This window comes from Ochotona princeps, chromosome 4, assembly GCF_030435755.1.
Source record: "Ochotona princeps isolate mOchPri1 chromosome 4, mOchPri1.hap1, whole genome shotgun sequence".
Classification (NCBI taxonomy): Eukaryota; Metazoa; Chordata; class Mammalia; order Lagomorpha; family Ochotonidae; genus Ochotona; species Ochotona princeps.
Genome location: NC_080835.1, coordinates 45,707,749 through 45,723,017, shown reverse-complemented (window position 1 = coordinate 45,723,017; position 15,269 = coordinate 45,707,749). Strand labels below are relative to the sequence as shown.

Below are 15,269 nucleotides of genomic sequence, written 5' to 3'. Positions count from 1 at the left end.
TGGTTGAGCAAACTTCGGGGATCCCAGATCCTGTACAAAGGTGTGGTGCCTTGTCCATCCTGGGGCTTCCAGAGTTATAGGCGCCATCTTCTCTCTTGGTTTCACCCTGCCAGGAACCTGTGTCGCAGGAACATCTGCATGCATAAAGCCTCTGCTGTTGCCTGTCAAGGTCTACACATGTGAGGCTGGGATCAGAGTGGGAATTCACAGTAAGAGCAAGAACCAAGGCATCACCCCCAGCTATGGAACATCTATGTGCATGTCAGGCCCCATTCTTAGCACCATGGTGCCTGTTCAATCCTGTGACTCAAGTGCTAGGATGATCCCCAGAAGAGGAAACTAAGATTTAAAGAGCCCGAGAGACTTGCTTGGTGTAAACCCAGGTGCTCAGGCACATAACCCATGGTGCTCTAGGGTATCATCATTTGAGGACCCTTGGGAATCCTGGCTATGAGCCCTCCCTCTGGGTGTGGCAGGTAAAGACTGAAGCCCCAGTGGTGTTAATGACTTGGACAAGGCCATGTGGCTGGATGGAGGTAGAGTTTAAACCCAGATCCAGGTTTTCTGCCTCCCAGCTCAGAGCTCTTGTCACAATCCCATGTGGCACCATGTACATCAAAATAAGTCTTAAGATGTTTTTGCTCCAACTCAAACTGCAAGCTGGCTAATTTGAAAGGGGGGGCGGGTAAACATTTCAGGCCCAGGCCCACCAACTTGGTGGGATTCACGGGTAACAAATGGCACCTCAGGTTATATGTGACCTCTGCATAGGGTCTAGGTCTGGGTCATTGCAAGACCCCCTGTGCCTCCACCTCCATCTCCAGTTCCAGTCCTTGGAACATGTCCCCTGGGCAAGTGGGAAAACATTTCCCGTGTGGCAAAATAAGATGCAAGTTTCTTCCTTCAGACAAACAGGCTTCTCTGATCACAGTGACAGGTTTTTCGGAGAGGGAACAGACAGGCCTATGTAAACATCCCCTGGAGAAGGAGAAAAATCCTCCTTGGAATGTTCTGAGCAGCTGCTCGCTGGCTCACTCATTCACACAGCGCCCTGCTTGGCACAGCCCTAGCCACCCCAAAGCCCTTGCCTAGCCCTGGCGATGGCCATGGCATGGCTTTGCACTTGAGGAAAGTGCAGCAGAAAGGCACGGTGGGAACCAGGTCTCCAGAGGAGGCAAGGGAGATGGGGATGGTCTGAGCAGAGACTCCTCTGGAAAATGGGTTGCAGAGAACTCCCCGGCATTCCTGGACCGCCTAGCTCCCCTAGCAACCAGCACTTGTGCCTGGCTCAGTGGCTGTTGGTTCAAAGGAACTGAAAGCAGTGATGGAAAAATCCGGAATCGAGATTCAAAACAGCACGTTGCTGCAGTGTAGGAAGAGGAAGACTGGTTTAGCGGAGGCCAGGGCGCAACTCCGGGGAGTGCGAGCGGAGGGGACGCTCATTACCGGCCAGCTCTGCACCAGGCTGGCAACAGAGCTAATGAACCCCTCCTGAGCAGTGTGCTGGCAGTTCCGTTCCAGATCAAAGCCGGAGATAATCCCCCGCGGGCTGCGCTTTGGTCAGCCCATCAGCTCCGATCTGAGAAATCTCTGTCCACTGCGAGGTCTGACGTGTTGTTTACGCAGATTTGGGCAAATTGGAACATAGGCAAGAAAATTGCGAAGCTCTACTTTTTGTTGTTTGTCTATTTATTTTAGGTTTTTTTAGTTTGTATGATTGTTTGTTTGCTATGAGGGGTTTTCGGAGCGATCCTGATGGTCATTGCAAGGGAGGGTGGGGGTCCAAATAAATAGACAAACAACAAAAAGTAGAGCTTGGAATCTGACAGGAAAGAGCTGGCATGGATTTGCTCATGCCTCGCTGGGTGGGACACGAAGATTAGTCACTCTTCACCGTGGTGTTGGGGACTTTCCTGCACCCCCCCCAAAAAATGTTCTGCACCTTAATTGTTGACAAATGTCTTGTTAGAGTTACAAGCCAGTCTAGATTATCCTAAAATCTGCCAAGATCAGTAAAATTATACTTCAACACAACAAATGGCTAAATACTAAAATGAAATAGACACGAGACAGCTGAATGGTACCTTATAGCCATTTTAAGGTATATAGCAGCCGGTCCTGTATACAAACTAAAATTGAAATGTCAATGAGCAAATCATAGGTTGTGGTTAATAACTTGCTTTTTTTTTTTTTTTAACATACTGGTTACGCAAAACCATGTCAATTCCATAATGTTACAAATTGCTGTTAATGTTATATTGGGACTCTTAATTGACTGGGATGATATTCTACCAGCTCTAACTTTGGACCAGAAATGGTCTCCCCAAGAAACTGTTCAACCCATCTGGACAATAAGTAGCTGGACTCTATGTTTGGTATATGTTTGCAAGGAAAGAATCTTGATTGAATTTGAACTGTAATACTGCACCAAGGTGGAGGAATCCACCGGGGGGAAGGGGCGTGCGAGGGGTGGGGGGATTCCCAGAGCCTATGAAACTGTCACATAATGCATAATAATTAATAAAAAAAAAGTAAAAAAAAAAAAAAAAAGAAAGTTGCGAAGATGTGTGGCTGCGTTGTACTTGGGAGCAAAAGTTCCCTGGGCAACTGTGGTGGCTTTTCAAGATGTGAGGGCTCTTGTGGGAACTGGGAATGGGTCGCTGGGGGTGGAAGAGAATCAGCAGTGGAGACCTGAATACCCCGCCTGGGCATGGGAGCCAGATAGGTCCTGGGTTCACAGGCGGGCTCCTCCCATTTCACCAAGCAGTACTGAGCCAGGCCAGCTGCAGCTCCTGGATGGTAAAATGGAGACAGACACACTTGCTACCCAGCACACAACATCTCCAGCTCATGCAGCTACCCAAGGATTAACTTCTGTCTTTCGACTTTCCTGTCATTGCAGGAGGAAGAGTGTGGGTGGGGCAGGTGCAGCCAGCTGGCATTTGGTGCTGCTTTGTGCCTGTTGGTGTCTGCCTCTGTTTTCCCCGAATCTGTGTAGACATCTTTTCAGCTGCATTTCACCATTTGCTAAGAAAGGGAAACAGAACACTTAAGTGCAAGACGTCTAGTCCAGACAGTTGGCTGTTTCCATCCAGGGGCTGGTTGTCTTTCCAAAGGTCTCTGTGCCCTATTCTGGGGTGGACTTGCCTGAGCTCAATGCCTGTAGCAGTTGTCTGCCTGTGCCTTCAGATCTAGGTCCTGAGTTCCGCCAAGGCTTAGAGGCCAGTGTGAGTCCCAGTTCCTACAGGCCAGCTAGCCCACACAGAAAGCACAGGGGGTTGTCTGAATTCTGTCCAGCTGTCTATCCAGGCGGGACTGGCAACCTCTCTGTCTCCTACTCTCTCTGTAACTCTGCCTTTTAAATAAAAATAAATAAATATTTAAAAATAAATAATTACAAGTGTGCTCAATTTTTAAAAGTATTATTAATCTCACATCTATATCTCCTCCCACATGTATAAAAATATAGGCCCTTAGTGACATCTCAGTATAAATGCCTATAGTTTTGTCCTATAGCATTTGCATGAAACAATTTCAGAATGCTGGTTGAAATCTCAACACTAATGCAAAAAGTACTGAAATAAAGTTTTAATTTAAATAATATATTTTGAAGACATTTGGAATAGTGATTATGCCCAAGGTGATATACATTTAAATTTGTTTAATTTTACTTTGTTTAAAGGGTTACCTTCTGAACTTTATTTTATAGTTAGATAAAATATTTAAATGCATGAAATACCTCCTTTCCTCTGGTTCAGTCCCCAAATGCTCCACCACAGCAAGGGCTGAGCGAGGCAGAAGTCAGGGACTGGGAGCTGAGTCTGCTCTCCCCCTTGGGTGCAGGGGCCCATGTCCTTGACCCATCACTGCTCCTCTCAGGGACTTCATTGGCAGGAAGCTGGAGTCAGGAACTGGGTGTTGAGCCCCAGCAAGCAAATTTGGATGTGGGTGTCTTAACCACTAGGCTAAGTTTCTATTTGTATTTCTTCTGCCTTCTTTCTATATTCCTTTCTGATGATTTACCTTTTGCTCTAGTTTGGGTTTTTATAGAGTCTGAGGTAATGGCTTTGCATCGATAATTCATTCTAGGACATGACTCCAGGGGGGCAGTGATGAGAGATGAAGGAAGAGAGAACAGAGGGAGGAGAGCCAGTGTGAGTTACTGAGCTGGTGCCTATTAGGGCCGTGGGTTCAGACCCACGGGACCTCTAGGGGACAGTGAGTGATGTGTTCAGAGCTGTCTGCTCATGACAGTATTATCTTTGACCCCTGTGCTCTTGTCATTGGCTAAGGATTGCCCCATCCCAGGGGCAGGGGAGGGCAGGTAACCTGTTGTCTGCTTCTGAGCCAAAGCAGGTACCAGCTGCAGGTTCAGGAGCCAGGAACTCCATCTGTGCTTCCCATGTGAGAGGCAGGGGCCAAGTACGTGGGCCTCATCCCACTGCTTTCCTAAATGCATTAGGGAGCTGGATCAGAAGTGGAGCAGACAAGAATCAAACCTGTACTCACCTGTACCATAATGCCAACTCCCTCAAGTTTGCTTTCTTGACTTAACCTGTTGTCTTAGCGAGAACTCCATTCCGTATTAGCAGCTAGTGATGTTTTTCCTTTCTTTTCGCAGGTGCTGACATTCCTCCCCACAATATGGGGCCAGTCCCTCCAGGAGGTAAGAAGGGGTTTAATCTTTTGCCTTTATAAAAGCTGTTGGGATAAACCCATTCAATCATTTTACCCTTTATATTTTCCAGTGTTCCTCTAGAATAGATTCTGGCTTATAATTGAATATATAATTTTTCTGAACATTCCCTAATCCCCCTCCATGGGAGCTATGCATAACCTTTTATATTCTCATCAGGAATGTATAAGGAGGCCTGTTCCTCCTTAGTTTCACCACTAAAATTTGCTGTCAATCTTGAATTTTTGCCCAAGAGGTGGGGAGGTCATTTATCTCTTAGTTCACTTTCTAAATTCCCACAACAGCCAGGTTGGGTCAAACTGAAGTCAGGAGTCAGAAATTAAATTGGGAAGTGGTGGGAGGTGAGGGAGCTAGTACCATGCTGTAACAGGTTAAACCTCTGTCTGCAATGGTGGCATCCCATTTGCGTGCTGGTTTGAGTCTTAATTGCTCCACATCTGATCCAGCTCCCTGCTAATGACCTGGGAAAGTAATGGGGGATGCCCCAAGTGTTTGGGTCCTTGCACCCATGTGGAAAACCTGGAAGAAGCTCCTGGCTTCTGGCTTTGAATGGGTCCAGCAGTGGCCATTGTGGCCATTTGGGGCATCGACAGAGAATGGAGATCTCTCTATTACTCACCCTGGCTCTGCCCTTCAAATAAATAAATCTTATTTTAAAAATAAATAATAATAAAAAAAGAAATTCAATTTGTTGTGGACGACAGGAAGGCCAGAGATCTCCTAGTACAGTGGCAGGCCCAAAGAAGCAGCTTGGTCTGGGTTGGAAGATGCCTTGGCTCTTCGCGGCCAGGCTGTTTCTGTCTTGTGTTCCTCTGCAACCTGGCCTACAGATCACATTTGCTCTGATTACAGGCTTGGGTGTCCCATCCTTTCTCATCCTTACATCTCAGCTAACTGCTCTGGGCTGAGAAGAGGCATGGGGTTAGGGGATGGCTGGAAGGGCAGCCTCCTACACAAACCCTGCCTGGATCTTGATAGCTTCCAATCCACTCCATAATCTTCAACATCTTCTCACCCTGCTTCCAGTCTGAGGGCAATGGATGTAGCTCAGTGTGTAGTTGGTACATGGTGCATGGTGGGATCAATGCTGTTCCATTGATGTCTCAGACCATTAGGTTGGTACTGTTGGGGTTTCTGTCAGGGGGTTGTTCCCTAAAGACCTGACAGTTACCTCCCTCTGCCCTTGGTGGGGTAGGGCGTGGTCAAATCCAGAGGAGCTACAGGCCCTGGGAGCAAGTGGAATGGGCTGCAGGGTACAGTTTCAGGGCTCAAAGAGTTATATCTTCTCCCGAAAGAGCCACTTTCCACCCTTAAAAAAACTTTAAGAGGGATACTACCTACTTGCTCGTCCTTCTTCAGCAGAGCACCTGGCTAGTATAACTGATAGCTTGGCAGGAGGACCCTGGATGCATAGGACGACTGGCCTGTGAGCAGAACAGGTGCCAGGACAGCTCAGGACTGACATGGCATGGGTGTGGAACTGCCGTCTGTGGTGGCTGCCAGAGATCTGTATGAAGTGAACTCTTCAGGGCTGAGTGAAAAAGTCAGCAGGCATCTTGTGGAAGCGGTAAGCTTGAGAGGATCAAAATGGCCCTGCAAAGAGTCCTTTGTATGTGCTGGCATTGCTGTCTATGTCAGATGAATGACAACAGCAAAGAGTGCAGGAGGACGAGCCTGGACCCCATGAAAGTATTGGCAGGAGACAGGCCAGAAGCTTTACTGTAACCTAAGAGACCAGGGCTCAGGACACAGCCTGAGACTTGACACGTTGGGAAAGAGACAGAGGCAGAAGTACAGTCATATGGCTTGTGTTAACGTGATAGGAGTTCGGGGGGTAGTTCACAAGTTTTGGGGGAGGCTGGGTTCTAGAGAGATCTAGGCCCAGTTGATTTTGAGGCTGAGCCTTCTGCCCTTCGCATCCTGATTTGGGAAAGCTCAAGGACTGTCCTGGGCTTGATGTGCATCTGTCTTGCTCGTGTGCCTACAGCTGGGAGGGGCTGGCCCAGGCCGGTCAACTCTCTAACTGGCTCTGCTATTTCTGTCTGCCTCTTAAGCACTGTGCTGTGTGGTAGGAATCTTGACTCAAATTTTCCTTCTTTCTCTGCCAGCCTCTTGGCACCCACAGGCTCTCCTGATTGGACTCAACAGAGCATCTTCTTCATGGTGATGGTGCTCCCAGATGTGGCAAGTTCTTATTTATTCTCAGAGAAGCAATGTTTGAGCTCTGATCATCTCTGCAAAGAGAAAGGCTCGCCTCTGAGGAGGGGCTGAGGTGGCAGAGGGATAGGGATTTCCTGAAGCCCAGAGAGGAAGGAGATGCACATAGCTTCCATGATGTAGCAGGGGTGAAGAATCCCCCTGCCCTCCTTTTTTTTTTCCTGCTAAGGGCTATCTGGGTATTTATACATCAGTTACAGGCGGTACGGGAAGTCTGCTATGGATTTATTGACTCTCAAGTCCTGCTTTGACAGGGCCAAGCCAAGTGATTTTCCCACTCTTACCAAGAGAGAGCCACATGTGAAGAGAGACTTGCAGAGAGGCTGTGGGGGGGATGATTATTCAATGCTCCAGGGTCATGTGCAGGAGAGACACATGCCGAGCACAGCCCCTCCCTGCAGGAGGCCAGGAGTTGTGGTCCAGCCATTGATCGACTCATTATCAAACTGTCCTCTTTGTCATTGCTGGCACCCACCCAGCCCAGGACTGGGTACTAGGCACACATATTGCCCAGCGGATGTCAGGGTTAGGAGGTCAGGTGGCCAGGCTGGCTAGCATGTATGTTCTGTAGGGGAACTTACAGGGCAGTCTTTGCCCAGGTTAGTGTGGGTCAAGCTGGATTTGGAGTCAGCTGAGCAGACTTTATTGGTCCCTGGCCTTAGCCTGCCTGTTGAAATACTGAATGGAGCTCCAGAGAGCTTGCCCTTATAGCGTGATGACAGAGGCCCTTATTTTGGATATCTTTAAATCCCCAGGCACCTGGGTCCTCTGTTGTGGGAGAGCAACAAGGACTTTCCTCAAGTGAAGTTTTCTCCTTCTAAAAAAAAAATTAAAAAAAATTTTTTTTTTTAAGTCCATAGAGAGAGAGAGAGAGAGAGAGAGAGAGAGAGAGAGAAAGAAAGAGATCTTCCATCCACTGTTTCACTCCCCAAATGGCTGCAACAGCTAGAACTGGGTTGGTCTGGAACCGGGATCCTGGATTTTTTTTCTGGGTCTTACATGTGGGGACAGTAGCTGAAACACTTGGGCCATCCTCTGCTGCCTTCCCAGGCCATCAACAGGGAGCTGGATGGGAAGTGGAGCAGCTGGGACACGAACCAACATCGATATGGGATGCCAGCACTGCAGATTGAAGTTTAGCGTGCTGTGCCAAGCATGACCCCAGGGGTTGTCAGCACAGTACCTGGGTCTGGAGAAAGCAAAGATCTGACCCTAGGCGTTCTCTGTGGTGGATCCTGAGAGTTGTCAAGACGCATGGCTAAAGGTATACCCCTCCTCCCTGCTGCGTGAATCCCGACTTCCCAACAGCCTGATCCCTGGTCTAGGTTCTTGGCGTCATAGAATTAGTGCTGGAAGGATCCAAGAATGAACTATTCTAGCTTGACTCTTCCTCTGAAAATCTTTACATCATCTGAAATCTTAAACCTCCCTCCCTTAACTGTGAGATCTTGCTATTGCTCATTCCACCACTTTGAGGATCCACGGAAAGGTTTTCAGTCTCTTTCTTTTTTTTTTTTTTTAATTATTTATTATTTAACTTCAGTAATTACATTGTATTATGTGACACAGTTACATAGATACTTGGGTTCTCCCCACCCCTCCCCAAACCCTCCCACCATGGTGGACTCCTCCACCTTGTTGCACAACCACAGCTCAAGTTCAGCTGAGATTCCCCCATTGCAAGCGTATACCAAACATAGAGTCCAGCATCTTATTGTCCCGTCAAGTTCAACGGCTTCTTAGGTATACCCTCTCTGGTCTGATGACAGAGCCAGCAGAGTATCATCCCAGTCAATTGAAAGCTCCAACATACCATCAGCAAAAATTTACATCATTATGGAATTAATTGACATAGTAATGAGTAACTAATATGTTAAAAGTAAATGCGAGTTCCCAGCCACCTTCTGTGACCACCTCACCTATACTTCAATTTTAGTTTATACACAACATATAACATTCAAAACATAACATGTTATACATAACATCATATCATCTTAAATTAAGGCAAACATGTGGTATTTAACCTTTTGTGATTGGCTCATTTCCCTTAGCATTATGGTTTCCAGTTTGGCCCATTTGGCCACAAAGATTGGATAAGAAAGCTATGGTTCATCTACTCCATGGAATACTACTCAGCTATTAAAAAAAACAAAATGCAGTCTCTTTCAAGCTGTGCCAGCTGTCCATTAGGGAACACATCAGAAAACAAGGCCCTTTCTCCAAAGTCACCCTCAGATTTCTGAAGGTAGATTAAGCGTGGCCCCAAGGCATCCACCCAGGTTAGATAGCCACAGTTACGTCACCTCTCTCTGATCTGCAGGTATTTCTGGATGTACAGCTGCCTGTCAGCCTTCTACTCAGGGTAGAAGACTCCCCATGATGCCTTAGGAGTGCTAGGACTTGGGTCCAGACACCATGAACGGCCAGCAGATATTGTCTGGGGAGCAACTCCAACCCCAACCACCGACAGAGAAAGACTCCCTGGACTCCAGGGTCTGCAGCCACACTAGGCTCACTTAGATGAAACATACCATAAGAACACGTGGCAAAGGGAAGTGCTAGGTGCCCCCAGAGAATCCGGTGCTGACAGTGTTAATGAGCTTCAGGGGATTAAAAAAACTTAGACCACATCTAACTATCACTCAGTTACCTCTCCAACTTTTAACCCTTTGAGGAGGGACTTTGCTATGCATCTGTCCCCAGCTGGATGGCAAAGAAACAGACAATGCCAAGACACTCCACTATTCTAGACATCCATAAAATACAGGCCCAAGGTGTCAAGGCCTCATTTTGCATTTGGCTGTTGGGACAAAGCTGGAAGATCAGGCAGTGCCCTGTTTCATGCCACCAAGGACCTGCTGCCTTTCTGGTAAGCACTAGAAAATGCCAGGGATGGAGAATCTACTGCTCCAAGATGCCCTGCTAGGCTTGCTGACTTCCTCCCCTGCACTCTGCCTTGTTGAAGTCAGTCTTTTGTGACAGACCTGTTGTCAGCTGGCTGCCCTTGGCCTCATTGATGAAAAATGTGCCAAGAGGACGAATTTAGGGCTGCCTTCCAGCTGTCTAGCTTGAGCTTAGCAGGAAAGGCTGGGCAATGACCACATGTAGGCGGTACTAGAAATGGGGATGGTTGTTTTTATCTTTTAGTTTGAATTTCTGTGGTGGCATATCTGTAGATTCCCGTGCAAAGAAATAATACACAGAATTCTCATGTCTTCTTTACTGTGATCAATGGTAACAGCTCTCAAAACTACAGGGTGGTGTCAAGGCTAGGACATGGATGTTGCTGTCAAGGTAACAGCCAGCTTCCTGTCCACGAGGGTCCCTTGAGTTTTCATTTTACAGTCACTCTAGCTGCCCTCTTTCTATCACACTGCTATACTCACGGCAACCACTCCTTTGCTCTCCTGTAATTTTTTCACTTTAAGAATGCTGTATAAATGGAATCACACAGTCTGTAACTTGTGGGAATTGATTTTTCCCCCGTTCAGCATAATTCTATGGAGAATCATCCAGGCTGTTGTGTGTATCAATAGTTTATCTCTTACTATTGTTGAACAGGGTTCCATGCACAGATGTACCATAAATGATGTAATTATTCACTCATTGCAGGACATTCGAGCCGTTGCCAGTTGGGGCTGTCCTGGATAAAGCTACTATATAAACATTCGCATCCAGGTTTTTGTGTGAGTGTAAGTCTCCTTTTCTCTGGGATAAATGTACAGCAGTGCAGTAACAAACGCATGATGATTATGCATTGGCTTTTTTTTTTTTAAAGATTTTATTGTTATTGGAAAGCCGGATATACAGAGAGCAAGAGAGACAGAGAGGAAGATTTTCCATCCGATGATTCACTCCCCAAGTGAGCTGCAACGGGCCGGTGCGCGCCGATCCGATGCCGGGAACCTGGAACCTCTTCCGGGTCTCCCACGCGGGTGCAGGGTCCCAATGCATTGGGCCGTCCTCGACTGCTTTCCCAGGCCACAAGTGGGGAGCTGGATGGGAAGTGGAGCTGCCAGGATTAGAACCGGCGCCCATATGGGATCCCGGGGCTTTCAAGGTGAGGACTTTAGCCGCTAGGCCACGCTGCCGGGCCCTATGCATTGGCTTTTGAAAGGTGCTGCCAGACTTGCCCATCATATGTGAGCCATTGTGCATCCCCACCAACAATGTTTGAGTGATGTGGTTTATCACTAACATTTGGTGTGGTCACTCCTAATTGTTCTAAGATACTCTGATGGGTGTGTAGTGATAGCTTATTGTGGTTTTGATTTGCTTTTCTCTAATGGGTAATGATGTTAATAAAACGTATTTACTATATTCTCTTTGGTGTCATAACTCTTCAATGTCTTTTACCCATTTTCCAATTGGGTTGTTTGAATACTGCTGAGTTTGAGAGTTCTTTCTTTATTTAATTTTTCCACATACAATCTGTTAAACAAAAGACTGGCGATGACTGGCAAAGACTGGCAAATATTTTCTCCTGGTCTCCTAGTTCATAGTTTTTCTCCCCTAACCTTCTTAATAGAAGTTTCACAGAACAGACATTTTTAATGTGGATGAAGACTAATTTATTAAAAATTAATGTGTGTATTTGAGAAGCATAGAGAGAGAAACAGAGAGAAGTTTTCCATTTGTGGTTCACTCCCCAAATGTCCATGGGGTTGAAGATGGGAAATGGGAATTCAATTCAGGTCTCCCTGTGGATGACAGGACCTCAATAATTTTGAGAAATCATTGCTGCCTGGAAAGGGTCTGCGCTAGCAGGGAGCTAGAATCTGGAGACTGATCCAGTAGTTAAGTGGACTGTGTCGGTCTTTAGGCCAAACACTTGCGACAGGCTTCCTTTTATGGTTTGACCTGTTGTCTGCCCTTGATCTCCCAAACCTTCAAGGGTGTTTCTTTCTCTTAAAATAAGTTTTGTGGTTTTTTGATTTAAAGTCACATCCATGATTCATTTTGAGATAGTTTTTGTGTGACCTGTAAGATGTCAATCAACAGTTTCTTTTTCTTGGTCTGTAGGTATGTTATTACATCAGCTCCATTTTTGAAAAGATAATCTTGCTGTCATTTCATTGTTTTGTTTCTTTTGTAAGAAAAAATCAATGGGGCATTTTGTGTGGGTCTTGTATTGGGTTCCTATTGTGTTTCATTGATCTCTGTGTCTAACCCTCTGCCATGCCATACCATAGTTTTTTTGTCCTTTAAAGATTTATTTTTGGGACCGGTGCAATAGCGTAGTGGTTAAAGTCCTTGCCTTGCCCGTGCCAGGATCCCATATGGTCGCTGGTTCTAATCCTGGCAGCCCTGCTTCCCATCCAGCTTGTGGCCTGGGAAAGCAGTCGAGGATGGCTCAAAGCCTTGGGACCCTGCACCCGGATGGGAGACCTGGAAAAGCTCCTGGCTCCTGGCTTCAGATTGGTGCAGCACTGGCCGTTGTGCTAACTTGGGGAGTGAACCATCGGATGGAAGATCTTCCTCTCTGTATATCTGACTTTGTAATAAAAAAAATAAATAAATCTTTTCAAAAAAAGATTTATTTTTGTTTGAAATGTGGGTTTATAGAGAATAGGAGAGACAGAAAGATCTTCCATTCACGTTTTTACTCCCCAAACGGCTCCAGTGACTGCTGCTGGGTCAATCCAAAGCCAGGAGCCAGGAGCTTCCTCTGGGTCTCCCACACGGGTGTAGGGTCCTGAGGCTTTGGACCATTCTTTGCTGTGAGAGAATAAGTTTTAAAATTAAATAACACTGATTCCTTCCATTTTCTCATCCCTCTGACAATCCTTTTATCTTTTATACATGTATCTTTTACAAACCTTGTTGGAATTTTGGTAAGAATCTCATTATACCTGTATACCAGCTGGGGAAGAATTGACATCTTTGCTAGTTTTCCAATCTATGAATATGAAAGAGCTCTCCATTTATTTACTTCATCTTTGGTTTTTTTCATCAGTAGTTTTTAGTATGTACCTCCTGCACATGTTCTATTGGATTTTTGCCTAAATATTTCAGTTTTGAATGACTGAATGTTATGCCTTAAATTTCTATATCCATGGGTTCATTATTTCTATAGAAATACAGTGATTTTTATGTTCACCTTGAGTTCTTGCTGAACTCACTTGTCAGTTTAGGGGTTATTTACAGATTTCTTATGTCTAGGCAATTATGCTATCCTCACGCCAGAAGCCTTCTTTATCCCGCCCCTCTTGCTCCTCCCTCTGCTTTTTCTTTCCCTGTGCTTGCCTTGTTGAACTACAAGAACTGTCAGGACCGATTTTTTTTAATGCCCTTATGTTAAATAACCAGGCTAACAGTAGATATTCTTGCCATGTTCCCAATTTAGGAAGAAAGTATTAGGTTATTATTATTATTACTTTTAAGCACTAAATACTATGCTAGCTATAGGTTTTTGGTCGTTGTACTGTATCAAGTTGAGAAATTTCTGCTTTTATTATTTTCCTGAGAGTCTTTTTAAAAATAAATTTATTTTATTCATTCGGAAGGCAGCATTACAGAGGCAGAGGAAGAGAGGTCTTCCAGAGTGATCTTCCATCTGCTGGTTCACTCCCTAAATGGCTGCAGTGGTGGGTGCTAGGTCAGGCTGAAGCCAAGAACCAAGAGCTGCTCCCCAGTCTCCCACATAGGTGCAGGGGCCCAGACATGTCTGCCGTTTTCTGCTCGTTTCCTAGGCCATTAACAGGGAGTTGGATCAAAAGTGGAGCAGCCGGGACTTGAACCTGTGCCCACATGAGATGCTAGTATTAAAGGTGACAGCTTAACTTACTATACCACAATCCCAGCCTCCATTGTTTTTTCTTTATATTCATGAATGGATGTTGAATTTTCTTTGTTCAATATTTTTTTCTGTACTGATTGATATGATCATGCATTTTTTTTTATTTTTGCCCTTTAATATTGTAGATTATGTTGGTTAATTTTCAATATTGAAGCTGACATCCCTGGAATAAATTATGGTTGGTCATGATGTATGAATCTTTTATGTATCCCTTGACTAAAGGATACTGGTTCTTTAATTTTCTTTTTGTACTGTCTTTCACTGGTCTGGATGTTTTCTTGATGATCATAATTTTATTTCATTTGTCTATTTTAATTTTTATTGAGTCAGGTGTAGAAACGAATGTTTTTCAGAGAATTGATTATGTTTGCCTAATTTATCAAATCAGTCTGTTAGTGTTGTTCTTGGTGTCCTCGCGTTATTCCTGGATGTACACAGGATCTGTAGTAATGTCTTTTGTTTAATTTCCAGTACTGATAATTTGTGTCCTCTTTCTCTTTTTTCCTTAGTTATTCTTGCTCAAAATTTGCCAGTGATATTAATCTTTTCAAAATATCATCTCTTTGTTTCATTAATTTTACTCTTATTGTATTTTTGTTTTTAATGATTTTAAGTATTACTGTTATGATTTCCTTCCTAGGCTTAGTTTGGGTTTGTTTTGCCTTATTTTTCTAGGTTTTTAATATCAAAGTTTAAAGGATTCATGGGAGAATTTTGCTCTGATGTAATACTTTGTGCTCTGCATTTTTAACTGAGCACTATTTTATTTGTGATCCATGAATTTTGTTTTCATTTGATTCAGTTTCCTTTAAAACTTTTCTTTGAGAGTTCCTCTTTGGCAAAGAAGTATTTAGAAAAGTGTTGTTTCCCAAGTGTTGAGATTTTCCTGTTACCTTCCTGTTATTGATTTCAAATTTTATTCAAATGTGGTCAGAGAAGATTCTTTGTATCATTTAAAAATTCAAAAAAAATTTTGTTATGCTTGTTATGTGGTCCAGTGTAGGGTCACTTTTAGTATACATTTCATGGAGTCATGATAAGTGATTTTTGATTGGATCCCTTTGGCTGCTGATATTCTTGAGTTTTTATTTGTTTTTCATGACTTTTTTGTCTACTTCTGTTTATGGTTGAAAAGAAAGTATTGAAATGTACAACTGTAATAATGGATTTGTCTTTTTCTACTTTCAATTGTTTTATCATTTGCTTTACATATTTTGTAGCTCTATTCTGCTGTGCACACATTTATAATGATTCTATCTTCCTAATAGATCAATCCTTTTATCATTAAATATCTCTAATAATTCATTTTTATCATATTACATAGCTACTCTATGTAAAATCAATATTTGCTTTCCTTTACTTTATATTTGTATAATACAAATATATTAAAAAATTAAATGGGAAAATATGCATTATAGAAAACTATGCATAGAATTCGAGACGTTTTTGAAAATTATCTTTTAATTTCATTTCCCATGAACTTTAAAAATATACTGCCACATATCTTTTCTGGTTATTTTATTTTTCTCTACCCCCATTTATATCATTATACTAGAA

At 44.2% G+C, this 15,269-nt stretch overlaps 1 long non-coding RNA gene across 2 annotated transcripts in view; it reads left to right on the top strand.

Annotated features, from left to right (window-relative positions):
• Positions 1–4,658, top strand: part of LOC131480193 (uncharacterized) — a 96,892-nt gene extending 92,234 nt beyond the window's left edge. Inside the window, exon 3 of one of the 2 annotated variants that reach the window (XR_009245319.1) lies at positions 4,622–4,658. This is a non-coding gene — a long non-coding RNA (uncharacterized LOC131480193). Of the gene's footprint in view, positions 1–3,779; positions 3,816–4,621 lie in introns of those variants that run through there. The other variant, XR_009245318.1, reaches the window with a different exon arrangement.
• Positions 4,659–15,269: the final 10,611 nt, after the last annotated feature.